The sequence below is a fragment of the Prosopis cineraria genome, unplaced genomic scaffold (genome assembly GCF_029017545.1).
Source record: "Prosopis cineraria cultivar Desert tree isolate PC_DT_omini unplaced genomic scaffold, ASM2901754v1 PC12, whole genome shotgun sequence".
Lineage (NCBI taxonomy): Eukaryota > Viridiplantae > Streptophyta > Magnoliopsida > Fabales > Fabaceae > Prosopis > Prosopis cineraria.
The window spans coordinates 1,937,467-1,952,739 of NW_026555343.1; the positions used below are offsets into that span (position 1 = coordinate 1,937,467).

The following is a 15,273-nucleotide window of genomic DNA, read 5'->3' on the forward strand; positions in this document are numbered from 1 at the left end:
AACTAATTTAAGGTGAGGACCTATGTTAATCTCCTTATTGAAGATGGGATTAAACCCCCTTACTCAATACACAATGATATGGCTCCTTTATACAAATTTAAGGATACCAACTAACTATGTGATTAAACACTAATCACTCTTAATATTCTAACAGTGTCACTTGTCATTCATATTCATAATATTCTACGAAAGCTTTGGTTAAAAAAACTAAAGGAAGAACGAAAGGAAGAAGGAAGAAGGAAGGAAGGCATAAAGAATATTGGAAAAAGGTGCATTAGAGAAGGGAGAATCATCGAATTAGATCAAATCCCACCAATTATTCATCCTCTTCCTTCTCATATCTCTCCATCCACCTCTCCACAATCGGTGTAGTTGGCCACATGCTTTCTGACTATAGCAATTCTATTTAGTCCATGTCAATACTATTGTGAAGAGAGAAAGACAGAGAGAAGGAGGGGGGAAGAGAAGGCTCAGTGGGCCCCAACATGCTTAAAGGAATGGCTGTCAGTTCTAAAATAACAGTAGGGCAAGATTGTCCAAGTCTAATGATTGAACATTTAAAATAGAAAGAATTATATTAAAATCTTATCTAAAACAATTAATCACTACAAAATTTATTGATCATTAAACTAAGGTTTGATTGTGTTATTAATGGTTTCAGTTTAATTATTAATGAACCTTATAATAATTAATTTATTCTTGTGGGGTATAATTCTCCATTTAAAATATATCAATGACCCTTTTCTTAAACAAGTTTCTATTTCTAATAAAATTAGAAAGCTACAGAACTCAAAAAATCATGGCTTTAAAGCCAAAAGTGGAGCCCTAAAGAGTTTGAGTTTGGTATCAAGACGTGAGATAAAATGCCCTAGAAACAAAATGTCCACAAGTAGCTCAAAAAGATAAGCATTGTGATCTAAATTTTAAAGATAACCCGAACGAGTAGGAAAAGACAAGGACCCAATGAAATATTATATACTCTCCCTCGTTCCCTTTTGATTCCTCATTGTCCCACCATGTGAGAGAATATCCATTACTGAGACTCCCTTCCTCTTATGTTAGATTCTTAGATTCCTTCATTCAAAGTCTCTTTTACTGTTGATTTTGATCATAAACTATAACATGAAGCTGAAGGCAAGCACCTTTATATTATACTCTCCGCATCTTTAACCATCATGAGCTCAACTTCCATAAATCCCTTTGTTTCTCCTCATTGCCTTTTATCCTCATTCCCGTCTTCTTTATCTTCTTCCTTACACTCTTTACCTTGTGCTAGGTTTTATCAATTTCAGTATGTAAGAGCAATACCCATTAGTTTTTCTTGAAGATTTTACCCTTTGCAAGGGTTAAAGAGAGTGAATAGTAGAAAAAGTTTTGTTCTTGAATTTAGCAATATGACCATTGCGGATATTAATCTCCATGACAAAGAAGAAAAAAGGAATCCTCCAACTTTACTAGATTCTAAGAACAATTTGAGGCCTCGTCGAATTGCTCTCTTTGTTGAACCTTCTCCTTTTGCGAGAGTATTATGACTAATAGCTTCTGCCTTCTTCATTTTTTGCATTGTAAATAAGTTTCAAGTGTCCATTTTAGCTGATTGTGGGATATATGAAATCTCTTTACGTTTATCTTCCTTTCTTTCAGATGGCATCGAATTGAATGGCACTTGTTGCTCTTATTCAACATTTACTTTATGGTGTTCGATGAATTGACTGAGAGAGCATGAGTTCTAGCATCAAAAGCCTCAGACTTTTATACTGCTTCCCACTATTAATATTATACTCAGCTTATATATTTTCTTGAAGTTTAATGTTCATGTTATCTGCCCGTATTGAAATTAAGAATCTTAAGATATGGCGGATGTGGTCTTTATACTCCTCTTTAAGTGCATTCACTATAGTGAAATTCTTCCTTTATGTTGGAATTAAGCTGGCATTGCTTCATCAATGTAATCATTTATTCCTTAATTGTGAATACGGTGTAAATTCTTGGCTTGAACTAGCTTATCTTGAATTCTTTCTAGTTAATGTTGACGAACAATTAATATTTTTAGTTTTAGTTGTTGCTCGCACTGTAGTCTATATGAGGTTGCACTAGCCACTACACTTGCCATTATTCTTTAATAATATAATAATTATTGAATTGCTGAGTCTATGAGAGAAAATGATAGGTGAGGGCACAACCACTAGGTCAAAAGATTATAATATGGGTCCTAGCCATAATGAAAAAGAATTGATATTGTAACCTTTTGAGTTTAAAGTTATCCAATTGAGCTGAGAGGGAGTTCAATCTTTAGGTGAGTAAAGTGTGTTAGGAGAGTTCTAGCCTCTTGAAAATCCAATGTGTTAGGGTAGAGGAAGACCATTTTTCTTCATCATTTTTTCTTTGTAAGTGACTTATGTTCTAGGTTGTTACTCTGTGATGTGTATTATGTACTAATCCTTACCTTGTAACTACATTCAGTTCGGTATGTGGGTGAGGTTAGCTTGAATCATTATTTCCCTTGTAATCCAACTTTATTACTCAACAATAGTATTTTCAACCCCATTTAAAGAGTGTTTTTTGGTTTTTACTTGTTTTAAGCTTATTAGAATAAAGGGTTATTTCATAATCCTTGGTGTGATAAGAGACATGTACTATTAAGTTTGGGGAAGGAATTTATGTCTTCATTCGAACAAAAATATTTATTTAAAGCAATATCCATTTTGCATATATGTCTCAGGATATAAGAATCGATTTCAAAATTTTATCAAATACCTACATGAAATGGGGGATGAGGTATTTTTTCCCTTATCCCTATATTTCTTCTATATGTGCACGTGTTTTTTTTTATCTATGTGTGTTGCTTTTATTTGATATCCTCAATTATTTAGAGCAAAGCTAGAATAGATAGCGCCAGCATTATCATTTTGTTCGAGAAAATGGTTTTACTAAGTTGATTTCCCTGTTTTATTAATTATTCAAACTGCCATCTTGTGCTTCTTATTGAATATCTTGAACTGTTAGTGCCCTAATGTTAAAACTAAACTTGATTGATGTGAAGTTCATTATTGTATCAGGATTCTCTCGCTGAAGTTGCTAGATAGCTAGTTAAAAGTGCCCAGTTTATAATATATGAAATTAATACACAATTTCTACATACATGTCTTAACATTAACATTGGCTTTATTTGTGACTGTTGTAGATCATTATCATGACTACACATGAAGGAGTGCCCTAGGAATTTTATAGAGCAAAATAATTGGATCACTAAGGTTAAGTTAATTATTTTTTTCTTGATGCTTACCTCACTCTCACTTTTTTCTTTATCTATTGTTTCTTATATTTTAAAATTGTTGTTCTTGAATCTTAAGTTGTGTTTCTTTTTAGCAAAAATAATGTGGCATTTCTTGTGATTTTCTTTTGATTATTGATCCTCCTTGTTGAATTGTGTGTGTAAGTATAGTTTTAATCACTGACGCTTCTTTTTTCAGCAATTTCAATACATAGTTTTCCTTGTCTATGGTATCAGAAAGTTCCCCTCTCCTTGACATTTAGTCCAAGAATAATTTTAAAGGTTGCTAGATTTAAGTCGGATATAATTCACTCATCATCACATAGCATAATGGTTGGTCAACAACTCATGTATCCTCTCTTATCTATTTAGGCACATTACATTTACAAAAATGAATATACATGTAGTGTATTCTTAAATAAATAAAAAGAAAGAGAGAGATTGGGTGGAAAGGTGAAATGTAAGGCGATATAGATTCACATTCTTTTGAATCACTCTCTCTTGCCCCTCTGAATGTATGAATGTAAAAGATCCACTTTGCACATTCATTCTACTTTGAGGATACTGTAGAAAGAATTTGACCCTGGCGATATTTCAGGTTTTTGGTGCCCTTATCATAGCGAAACTTTTGTGGGTGCCTCTTGCCCTGTCTTATCATACCTATGTACCTGTGCAAGTAGTATCTATGTTCAAATTTTTCTACCTTTACACATATAGCTTCTCACTTTTGATCGGAGCTATAATAGCTTATCCAATATTATCTTTAGGTATATTCCTAGATACACCTTTAGTTGGCTGGTGAAGCCTATGTAGATGATCGTAAGTATGTGTCCTTTCTTTCAAACTTAATAGGATTAAGACTCAATTTTTGTGAACATGATATGAACTTTTCATGTTTTGTATAGAATTTCTTCATGGGATGGAAAATCTAACATTGGTTCCATTAGCTGCTATTGGTAAAGATCTTAAAGAAGCTAAAGCAACAGTAGGTGAACATAAATATCCCATTCTTAAGTAGTTGTCTCTTCATTATTGTCAGTTGTAACATCAAAGTTAACACTCTTGTTTCTACTGCTCAATGTCTAGCTAATAGAATTCATCTTTAGAGCAAGGGTGTTGACTCTAAAAGTTTCCATCCTCAATTTTAGTCAGATGAAATGAGACTAAGACTTAGGTAGGAATCTTCTCACATTTCTTGTCATATATATCACTTTGACATGATAGGATTTCATCTTATTACCTTAAGTTGTGTCAAATAGCAATGGTGAGCCTGAGAAGCCGTTGATAATACATGTTGGAAGACTTGGAGTTGATAAGAGTTTGGACTTTCTCAAAAGGTAGAGTCCTTCATTTGGCTTATCACTTTTCTTGAAATCTATTGCCCATCTTGAAAATTAGAATATCAAGCTGCATAGGCGTTATGGTTATCACTTAGCAACAAACTTTGTAACTTCCCCATTTAACAAGCAAGATGTTTCAAGCATCATGGTCTGAATATCTATATATTGTCTAACATTTAAAACACTTGATTTGGCAAGGTCATTGATAGACTTCCTAAAGCAAGAATAGCATTCATCGGAGATGGTCCGTGCAAGTAATTAATGTAACTCGTCACTATTAGTATACCATTATCTCTAGTCTCTGTAATCACGTTACAACTACTTTTACCATAAAAAATTTTCTCATTTAAAAAAAGGGATATAGCACCTTTTACCAAATAAATTTACTTCCCAACTAGTAAGGAGGAGCTGGAGAAAATGTTTAAAGACATGGCTGTAGTATTCACAGGTATGTTAGGAGGGGATGAATTATCCTAGGCATATGCAAGTGGAGATGTCTTTGTGATGCCTTCAGAGTTAGAGACACTCAGGGTTGTGGTCCTGGAGTCAATGTCTTTTAGCGTTCCTCTAGTGGGAACGCGTGCTAGAGGGATCCCAAACATAATCCCTATAGACCAAGCGGGTAAAATTGGCTATCTCTATACTCCTGGTGATCTTGAAGACTGGTTGAGCAAATTAAAGTCACTGTTGCACGATAAGGAGCTGAGGGAATGATAAATGATAATTTTATATATTTTTATTCTTTTAATTTAGACTTTTAATTATTTATTTAAGGCTAATTGAGTTTAATTAGATATTATTTGATTTTATTAGCTAATATTCAGTTTTGGAATTTTAACTAACTAAATCTTTGATTTTAAAATATAAATAATATCTTTAATATTTTTGCACAGGTGCTATTTAATTTTATTTTATTTGTGCAGATTTTCTAGATTCAATTTGAAAGATATTGATGAAGAATATTTTGGATAAGAAGAATATGGGCATGCTTGGAGATCAAATCAAGAATCAAATCTTTAAAATTTTATTTGAATTTATTTTGGATTATTTAGTGTAATTTTTAATTAGGGTCCACTTTTCATATATATATATATAATAGATGGGGGACGGAGAGGAAGACGATCTGGGAAAAAAAAAACGAAAGAAGGGAAACAGAGCAGCGATCGCCATTCGTCTTTCCTTCTTCCAATTTCTTGGGTGATGGCTTCTCAATTTTTCATTTCATGTTGTTTGATTTTTAATTCTATGGAGAGCTAATTTTTTTTTGGTGTGATCAATCACAAACCATGATCCTAAATTTTAATCAGAGTCTTTAATATTCAGGAAAGATTTTATTTTAGCTTTATTCCAATTTTCTCTTCTTCTCTCTACCTCTAAATTTTATGCTTTAATTACTATTACTGATTAGAGTAGCTTTATTGCATAATTTTTGAGTTGTAAATTTTATCTGAGGTTTTAATTGCTATAATCGATTGATATAGCATTGTAAGAGTAATTTGGCTTGGCTTGGGTGATTATCCATGCTTTGTTTTTGGTGTGGCTATAAAACAATTGTTAGGTTGTGGGTTAAAGGAGATTTCAATTAATCTATAACTTAACTTCTTGTTTAATTCTTGAATGATAATTTGAGAAATATTATAATGAAACCAGAATAATAAAGTTGAATAAAATTAATTTATTTTGTAGACGAGGAAGGTTAAATTTAGGTGATTGGGTTGTGATTGATTGCGCTGCTTGTTGTCGGTAATTTTCTTAATTGAATTTCCTCTATTTATTTATTTATAATTTAGTTTTTAATTTCATCATAAAAAAACCCCCCCATTATTTACCTTTTCATAATCATAATTTAAATAGTTACTCTATTAACTCTTAGGGAGACAACCTAGGTTGCACTTTACTGCAAAATCTAGTTTTTATTAATTTTGGTGCTATTCGACAGTAGTGTCAAAATTTTGGCGCCGTTGCCGGGGAGTCAAAGGTGTTAACTTTTTGAGTTTGGTTATTAGTTTTTTTTTCTTTCTCATTATTTTTATTTTTTTTATTTTTTTTCTCTAGTATTTTTTATTTTTTTCAAGATTTATTATTATTTTTTGTCTTTACTTGTTTTAGGTGTTTTTCATTGTTTTTCCAGTTTATTAGTGCATGACAAGATCTTTACAAGATAAATTAATTGATTTGAACTCTGAGATTGAGAGAACTTGTCGTACTAACCATAAAAATCAAAAGCACCATAAAATTAGGGATAGTGTGATCTCTGAAATTTTGTCTGAATTGATTGATAGCATTATTAGTGATTCTAAATCTGACTTAGACTCTACAGTTAAGTTGGAAAATATGGCTGAAAATAATAATGGTAATAGAACAATTAAAGAATTGGCTGCTCCTAAGGCACACTATCAAAATTTATGCATTCAATATCCTAATTTAGATGCAAATGCTAGTTTTGAATTGAAATCTGGTTTAGTACATTTGCTACCTAAATTTCATGGTCTTGCAGGAGAGGACCCGAATAGGCACTTGAAGGAATTTCATATTGTGTGCTCCACCATGAAGCCTCAAGGAGTTTCAGAAGAGCAAATCAAATTGAGGGCTTTTCCTTTTTCATTGGATGGAGTGGCAAAAGATTGGTTGTATTACTTGCAACCAGGTGCCATTACATCTTGGGATCAAATGACACAGTTATTCTTAGAAAAATTCTTCCCTGCCTCTCGCACAGCTGCAATTAAAAAGGATATTTGTGGGATTCGTCAGATGACTGGGGAGACATTTCATGAATATTGGGAGAGATTTAAGAAATTATGTGCCAGCTGCCCTCACCATCAAATGACCTAATGGTATGCTTGAAGACATTCTAGTTAAGGTAAAAGATTTAGTCTTTCCTGCTGATTTTTATATTTTGGATATGGGTAAAAATGATAGTCATGGGCCACCACCACTGATTTTGGGTAGGCCATTTCTTAAGATAGCTAATACTATCATTAATGTTAAAGATAGTACTCTTTCCATGGAATTTGCAGGACGTGTTGTTCAATTTAATCTTTTAGAGGCTATGAAACATCCTATAGAGGATCATTCTGTTATTAATGTGAGCATGCTTGATATGTTAATTGATGATACATATGATGAGCTTTACAATGAGATGGTTTCTAGTTCTCTTGAGATTGTTGATTTAGATAGCAATACACATTGTTCTGACTCTATTATTTATGAAGATTCTTCTGACTGTTCTGGTTCTGATGATATTGTTGAGTTATTCAAATCCATGCATGATATTGGCATTGAAACTTCTAGTGACTCTGATATGATTGCTTCTGACTCTGAAAGAACTATAGACTTTGCTATCAACTCTATGTCATGTAATTCTATTAATAATGATAATTCTAGTATTCTAGAACAAGATACTGCTGCTTCTTTTGATGGAATGCAGGTTTGTGGAGTTGATGAGCTAACTATCGACAAGCTAGTTCCCTCTATTCAGCAGCCACCTATACTTGAATTGAAAGATCTACCAGAACATTTGAAATATGCATTCTTAGATGAAGGTAAGAAATTACCGATTATTATAGCAAAGGATTCTGATCCTTGCCAAGAGGTAAAATTGTTAGAGGTACTGAGAAAGCACAAGAAAGCTATAGGATGGACACTAGCTGACATTCCAGGCATCAGTCCAGATATATGCATGCATAGGATCTTAATGGAAGACGGTGCAAAGCCATGTAGGCAACCTCAAAGGAGGCTTAACCCACTTATCATTGATGTGGTCAAAAAGGAGGTAACAAAACTTCTTTCTGCAGGTATCATTTACCCTATTTCTGATAGCCAGTGGGTGAGTCCAGTACAGGTAGTGCCAAAGAAGAGCGGGATCACAGTTGTAAAGAATGAAAAGAACGAGTTGATTCCTATGAGAGTGCAAAATAGCTGGAGGATGTGCATCGACTACAGGAAGCTAAATGATGCAACCAAGAAGGATCACTTCCCTTTACCTTTTATTGATCAAATGCTAGAGAAATTAGCAGGCAAATCTCACTACTGTTTTCTAGATGGTTTTTCAGGTTATTTTCAGATTTGCATAGCTCCAGAGGACCAAGAGAAGACAACATTCACATGTCCATTTGGCACATTTGCTTATAGGAGGATGCCATTTGGATTATGCAATGCCCCAGCCACATTCCAGAGATGCATGATGAGTATTTTTGCAGATTTGCTAGACTATTGCATAGAGATTTTTATGGATGATTTTACTGTATATGGAGATTCATTTGATGAGTGTCTAGTAAATTTAGATAAAGTACTTGAGCGATGTATTGAGAAAAATCTTGTATTAAACTTTGAAAAGTGTCATTTCATGGTTAGACAAGGTATTGTATTGGGTCATGTTGTTTCTGAGAGGGGGATAGAAGTTGATAAGGCTAAGGTAGATGTGATTACTTCTTTACCTTATCCTACTAGTGTTAGAGAGGTCCGTTCTTTCCTTGGACATGCAGGATTTTACAGGAGGTTTATACAGGATTTTAGCAAGATAGCCTTACCACTCTCAAGATTGCTGCAGAAAGATGTGGATTTCAAATTTGATAAAGCTTGTGAGCAAGCATTTGATGAGTTAAAGAAGAGATTGACCACTCCACCAATCATTCAACCGCCAAATTGGGATTTACCTTTTGAATTATTATGTGATGCTTCTAATTATGCTCTTGGCGCAGTACTTTCACAAAAAGTTGATAAGAAATCACATGTCATAGCTTATGCTTCCAGAACTTTAGATGCAGCCCAAGCCAATTATACTACCACTGAAAAGGAGCTTTTAGCTATTGTTTTTGCATTAGATAAGTTTAGATCATATCTTTTGAATGCAAAAGTTGTTGTGTTTTCTGATCATGCAGCATTAAAGTATCTCTTAAGGAAGTCAAATGCAAAGCCACGATTAGTCAGATGGATGCTCTTGCTACAGGAGTTTAACTTAGAGATAAAGGATAAGAGTGGAGCTGAGAATTTTGTCGCAGACCATTTGAGTCGCATTGAATCTCCTATGGTTCCTTCTATTCCTATTGATGATAATTTTCCTGATGAATGCTTATATGCTATGCATGATGTTACTCCTTGGTATGCTGACTTAGTTAATTACTTAGCTGCCTCTGCATTGCCTGTGCATTTAAAGAAACATCAATTAGATAAGTTCAAGAGGGAAGCTAGATATTACATATGGGATGATCCATACCTTTGGCGCATATGTAGTGACCAGATTATTAGGAGATGTATTCCTGACATTGAGTTTGAATCCATATTGCATTTTTGTCACACACTTGCTTGTGGAGGACACTTTGGTCCACAACGCACTGCTAGAAAGGTTCTTGATTCTGGATTGTACTGGCCTACTCTATTTCGTGATGCATATACATTTTGTAAACATTGTGCTAGATGTCAGCATACAGGAAATATCTCCCGTAGAAATGAGATGCCTCAACAACCTTTACTTTTCTGTGAAATATTTGATGTATGGGGTATTGATTTCATGGGACCTTTTCCTGTTTCATTTGGATTTGCTTACATTTTACTAGCTGTGGATTATGTTTCTAAGTGGGTGGAAGCTAAAGCCACCAGAACTGATGACTCTATTGCTGTTGTAGATTTTGTTAGATCACATATCTTTTGCAGGTTTGGTATTCCAAAGGCCATTATCAGTGACCAAGGCACCCATTTTCGTAATCGGAGCATGCAGAGTTTATTGGGTAAGTATGGGGTCGTGCATAAGATGGCTACCCCTTATCACCCCCAAACTAATGGGCAAGCTGAAGTCTCGAATCGAGAGATAAAGCAGATTCTTGAAAAAACAGTGCAACCTAATAGGAAAGACTGGAGTAAGAGACTTGATGATGCATTGTGGGCATACAGAACTGCCTACAAGACTCCAATCGGAATGTCTCCTTATCGGCTTGTTTTTGGGAAAGCTTGTCACTTACCTGTGGAGATTGAGCATAAAGCTTATTGGGCAGTAAAGCAGTGCAATATGGATTTAACTAAAGCAGGAGCCCAAAGAAAATATCAATTGCAAGAGCTTGAAGAATTTCGCTTGGAAGCATATGAAAATTCAAGAATCTACAAGGAAAAGACCAAGTTAATACATGATAAGCTGATAGTTAGAAAAGAGTTCAAGGTGGGACAAAAAGTGTTACTCTATAATGCCAGATTGAAACTTATGCCAGGAAAACTTCGTTCTAGATGGGAAGGTCCTTTTATAGTTACTAAAGTGTTTTCTTATGGTGGAGTAGAGATTATGGCAGAATCTACTGGAGCAAAGTTTAAAGTTAACGGGCATCGGTTAAAGCATTTTTATGATGGATTTGAGACACACATTGTGGAGGAGTCTTCCCTCCAAGATAACACTTAATCGATCAGGTTGTATCATTTCTCTTCACTTTTAATTTACATTTTCCTATACATCTTTCGAACTATGTTCTACATTGAGGACATTGTAGATTTTAAGTATGGGGGGAGGTTTTTTTGCTGTTTCTAATTTTTTTTCTTGTTTTCATTTTTTTTTATTTTTGTGTTCTTGTTTTCAAAATAAAAAAATAAAAAAAAATAATTTGTGCGAAGTTGCAAATTTAAGACAATTTTAGTTTGAATGCATTTGAGCATGATAAGTAATTGATCTTATGTTTAGAATTTAAGTTAAGTGGCATGAGTTTGGTTTCAATGAATTAATGTGATAGCCTTTAGCTTGTAAAGATTTGAGCCTAATATTATTCTCTTTTTGTGTGTATTCTGCTATCACTACTCCCACTCTAGAACTTGTCTTGATTCTTAGTTGAGACTATAATTGCATATGCTTTGCATGAAGATGATTTAGGCATTCTTTTAGCCTACTTAGCCAAATAGCCATCCCATGCAATTTATCCCTTGTTAGCCCCTTTGAGCCTAAACCTTTTCTTTAAAATTTTAGCCAATTGAAAACATAACCTATAAAAATATTTTCCTTTCATTCTTCTCACCCCACTTTAGGTGATGAAAAGTGTATTATAATATTTGTTGGAATGAAAGAATATGCTTGAAGAGAGATTTGGGTTATTTTGAAAAAAAAAAAGAAAAAAAAAGCAAAGAAAGAAAGGAGAAAAGAAAAGAAAAGAAAAGAAAGAGCATAAAAGTCATAACACAACAAAAAAAAAGGTGCATGAAGCAAAGGAAAGGAAAACAAAATAAAAGAGAAAAATAAACCCAAATCAATTTATTTTGTTTCTTTCATTCTATATATTTCGTTTCAAATATACTTTTCATTATCCTAAAGTTTATTAACCTTCATTTTCCTATATCATACCTTTACCTAAGCCCCATTACAACCTAAACTAAAGTCCTATTGATTCTTACATTGCATATGACATAAATAGTGGAGACCTAGATGATAAACAAGCCTATGGTAGTGAGGTTTTAATAGGGGAACTTGAGTGAAACACTTACCTATATACATTTGAGAGTTGAGAGTTAAACACTTGACCTTTGTGAGGGGCTATTGCTTAATTTATTCTTACCAAATGAAATTGCCATGATACTTGTTATTCTCAATATAAGAGATATTGATTAAAGTGTTAAAATGTTGAAGAGCTATAATTATTTCTTATTCTTTGTTGCTTCCACAGTTCTTTTCTTGAAATTTGAGATTTAAGTTTTGCCCAGGAGTGCAAAAGTCTAAGTGTGGGGGAATTGATAAATGATAATTTTATATATTTTTATTCTTTTAATTTAGACTTTTAATTATTTATTTAAGGCTAATTGAGTTTAATTAGATATTATTTGATTTTATTAGCTAATATTCAGTTTTGGAATTTTAACTAACTAAATCTTTGATTTTAAAATATAAATAATATCTTTAATATTTTTGCACAGGTGCTATTTAATTTTATTTTATTTGTGCAGATTTTCTAGATTCAATTTGAAAGATATTGATGAAGAATATTTTGGATAAGAAGAATATGGGCATGCTTGGAGATCAAATCAAGAATCAAATCTTTAAAATTTTATTTGAATTTATTTTGGATTATTTAGTGTAATTTTTAATTAGGGTCCACTTTTCATATATATATATAATAGATGGGGGACGGAGAGGAAGACGATCTGGGAAAAAAAAACGAAAGAAGGGAAACAGAGCAGCGATCGCCATTCGTCTTTCCTTCTTCCAATTTCTTGGGTGATGGCTTCTCAATTTTTCATTTCATGTTGTTTGATTTTTAATTCTATGGAGAGCTAATTTTTTTTTGGTGTGATCAATCACAAACCATGATCCTAAATTTTAATCAGAGTCTTTAATATTCAGGAAAGATTTTATTTTAGCTTTATTCCAATTTTCTCTTCTTCTCTCTACCTCTAAATTTTATGCTTTAATTACTATTACTGATTAGAGTAGCTTTATTGCATAATTTTTGAGTTATAAATTTTATCTGAGGTTTTAATTGCTATAATCGATTGATATAGCATTGTAAGAGTAATTTGGCTTGGCTTGGGTGATTATCCATGCTTTGTTTTTGGTGTGGCTATAAAACAATTGTTAGGTTGTGGGTTAAAGGAGATTTCAATTAATCTATAACTTAACTTCTTGTTTAATTCTTGAATGATAATTTGAGAAATATTATAATGAAACCAGAATAATAAAGTAGAATAAAATTAATTTATTTTGTAGACGAGGAAGGTTAAATTTAGGTGATTGGGTTGTGATTGATTGCGCTGCTTGTTGTCGGTAATTTTCTTAATTGAATTTCCTCTATTTATTTATTTATAATTTAGTTTTTAATTTCATCATAAAAAAACCCCCCATTATTTACCTTTTCATAATCATAATTTAAATAGTTACTCTATTGACTTTTAGGGAGACGACCTAGGTTGCACTTTACTGCAAAATCTAGTTTTTATTAATTTTGGTGCTATTCGACAGTAGTGTCAGGAAAACCATGGGGAAAGCTACACGAGAAGAAATGGAGAAGTAAGATTGGAGGGCAGCCACTTGAAATATTTAGAACGAGAATTACAATGCTGACATATGGTTTTGGCGTAAGAAAAGAGCTTAGCTACTAAGACCTTTACGATGGCTGACAAAACGTATCTTTCTATCTCCAAGACTGAAAGCCATTAAGTGCAAGTAAAAGGTGAAGCGACATGCAAGTAACATTTTTCAAGTTCAGGCTGGTTTGCAGCGAGCTTTGTGGTGACTTCAAAGAAGCCTTGTATTGTATGGTGCAAGATGGATGAATGTGTGATCGATTGTGGTGTTGCATCTCATTTAGTGTATTTATAATGGAATGAAAATTATGGAGTCTTTTGCTTTTATGTCATGCCATGGCTATTGGACTGAAAACAAAACGTGATGTCGAGTGTCGAGTGAATCTAGTGGGAACTACTTGAAGAGAAATAGTTGCTTGAAATAATAACGTTACGTATAAAATTATGGTGCAAGTGGTTTGATGTTTTCATTTTATTAAAATTGCGTGAATGCAAAAAAATATCCATGAGCACTAGAGATGGAAAATAAAGTGGGTAGAAGTAGGAAGGTACAAGGTTTCCCGAAATATTGGATTTGCATTATCGGATGGACAACTAATTAAAAGCCCATAGCTCCAAGCCAACCTTTCAACTTCCATATCTTGTAGCTTTTCCCTTGGATCTTTGGATTTGATTTGTTATCATTACAAGCATTTTTTTTTTTAAAAAAAAAGCAATGTGGAGATTGGGACTCACCTGATTTCTCTCAAATTGAGAGGTTGGACCATGCAAAAGGCTACTTAACTGCATTTGCTTGTTTTCTGTCTTTTTCATTTTGATTTATTCATTCAGTCGTTTGTTGCCCACCCTTCTTTCTTTCATGTGCGCATCCCTTTCAGTATCTCTCAATCTCTTCATCCCTTCTCTCCCTTCTATTTTATTCATTACAATTTATATAGGGAGAATGGCAGCAAAATCTCAAGAGAATAAATTAATTGCGGGCACTTCTCTTAGAAGAGATTCGTTTGTCATGTTGTATGGGAGATTTAACTACTATTGATAATAACTTGTTATTTTTAACTTTAAACATTTATATATGTGTTCTCAAAATTTAAAAAGCAAGTTACAAAATTATCATTTTAAAATTGTAAAATTAAAAACTAAACTTACAAATTGTGTTTCTTAAGAAAATAAGTTACAAATTAATCATAATAAAGTTGTAAAGTTGAAAAATTTAAATTACCAAGGGTGTTTTAGACTTTTTTCATTATATAAAAATTTTATTTAATGACTAAAAAACTTACCTCACATGACATTCTGAAATTGTTTGAGACTTCGAATGAATAAATTAATTCCTTTAAAATTTAGTTGTCCTTCCCCTTTATATATATATATATATATATATATCCTTTCATTTTCATGATTTGAAGCCCCCCCATAAAATCCATACTTCCCTTACTTCCCTCGCCTACTTAAGTATACCTCGCTCTATTATTTTGATTTTGATAAGAACACTCCCTATTTCTATTCTTAAAACATGATCTTATGATGATTATAAAATAATCTTACAATTATTACCGTTGAATTCTTGTGCTGTTTCAAGTCTTTAAGTAAAATGTTAGTAGCAAAACATGCAAAACTTGTAATTTAGATATAAATTTTCCCCGGTAAAGTGGGAGCTTTTTTTTTTATTTT

General features: G+C 32.9%; 1 non-coding gene and 1 pseudogene across 1 annotated transcript; one reads left to right on the top strand and one right to left on the bottom strand.

The window, feature by feature from the left end:
• The first annotated feature begins 1,394 nt into the window (after positions 1-1,394).
• LOC129288266 (sulfoquinovosyl transferase SQD2-like) lies at positions 1,395-13,742 on the top strand (annotated as a pseudogene).
• On the bottom strand, positions 7,335-7,439 carry LOC129289719 (small nucleolar RNA R71). Its single transcript, XR_008588209.1, has one exon. It is a non-coding gene; the product is annotated as a small nucleolar RNA R71 (small nucleolar RNA).
• Positions 13,743-15,273: the final 1,531 nt, after the last annotated feature.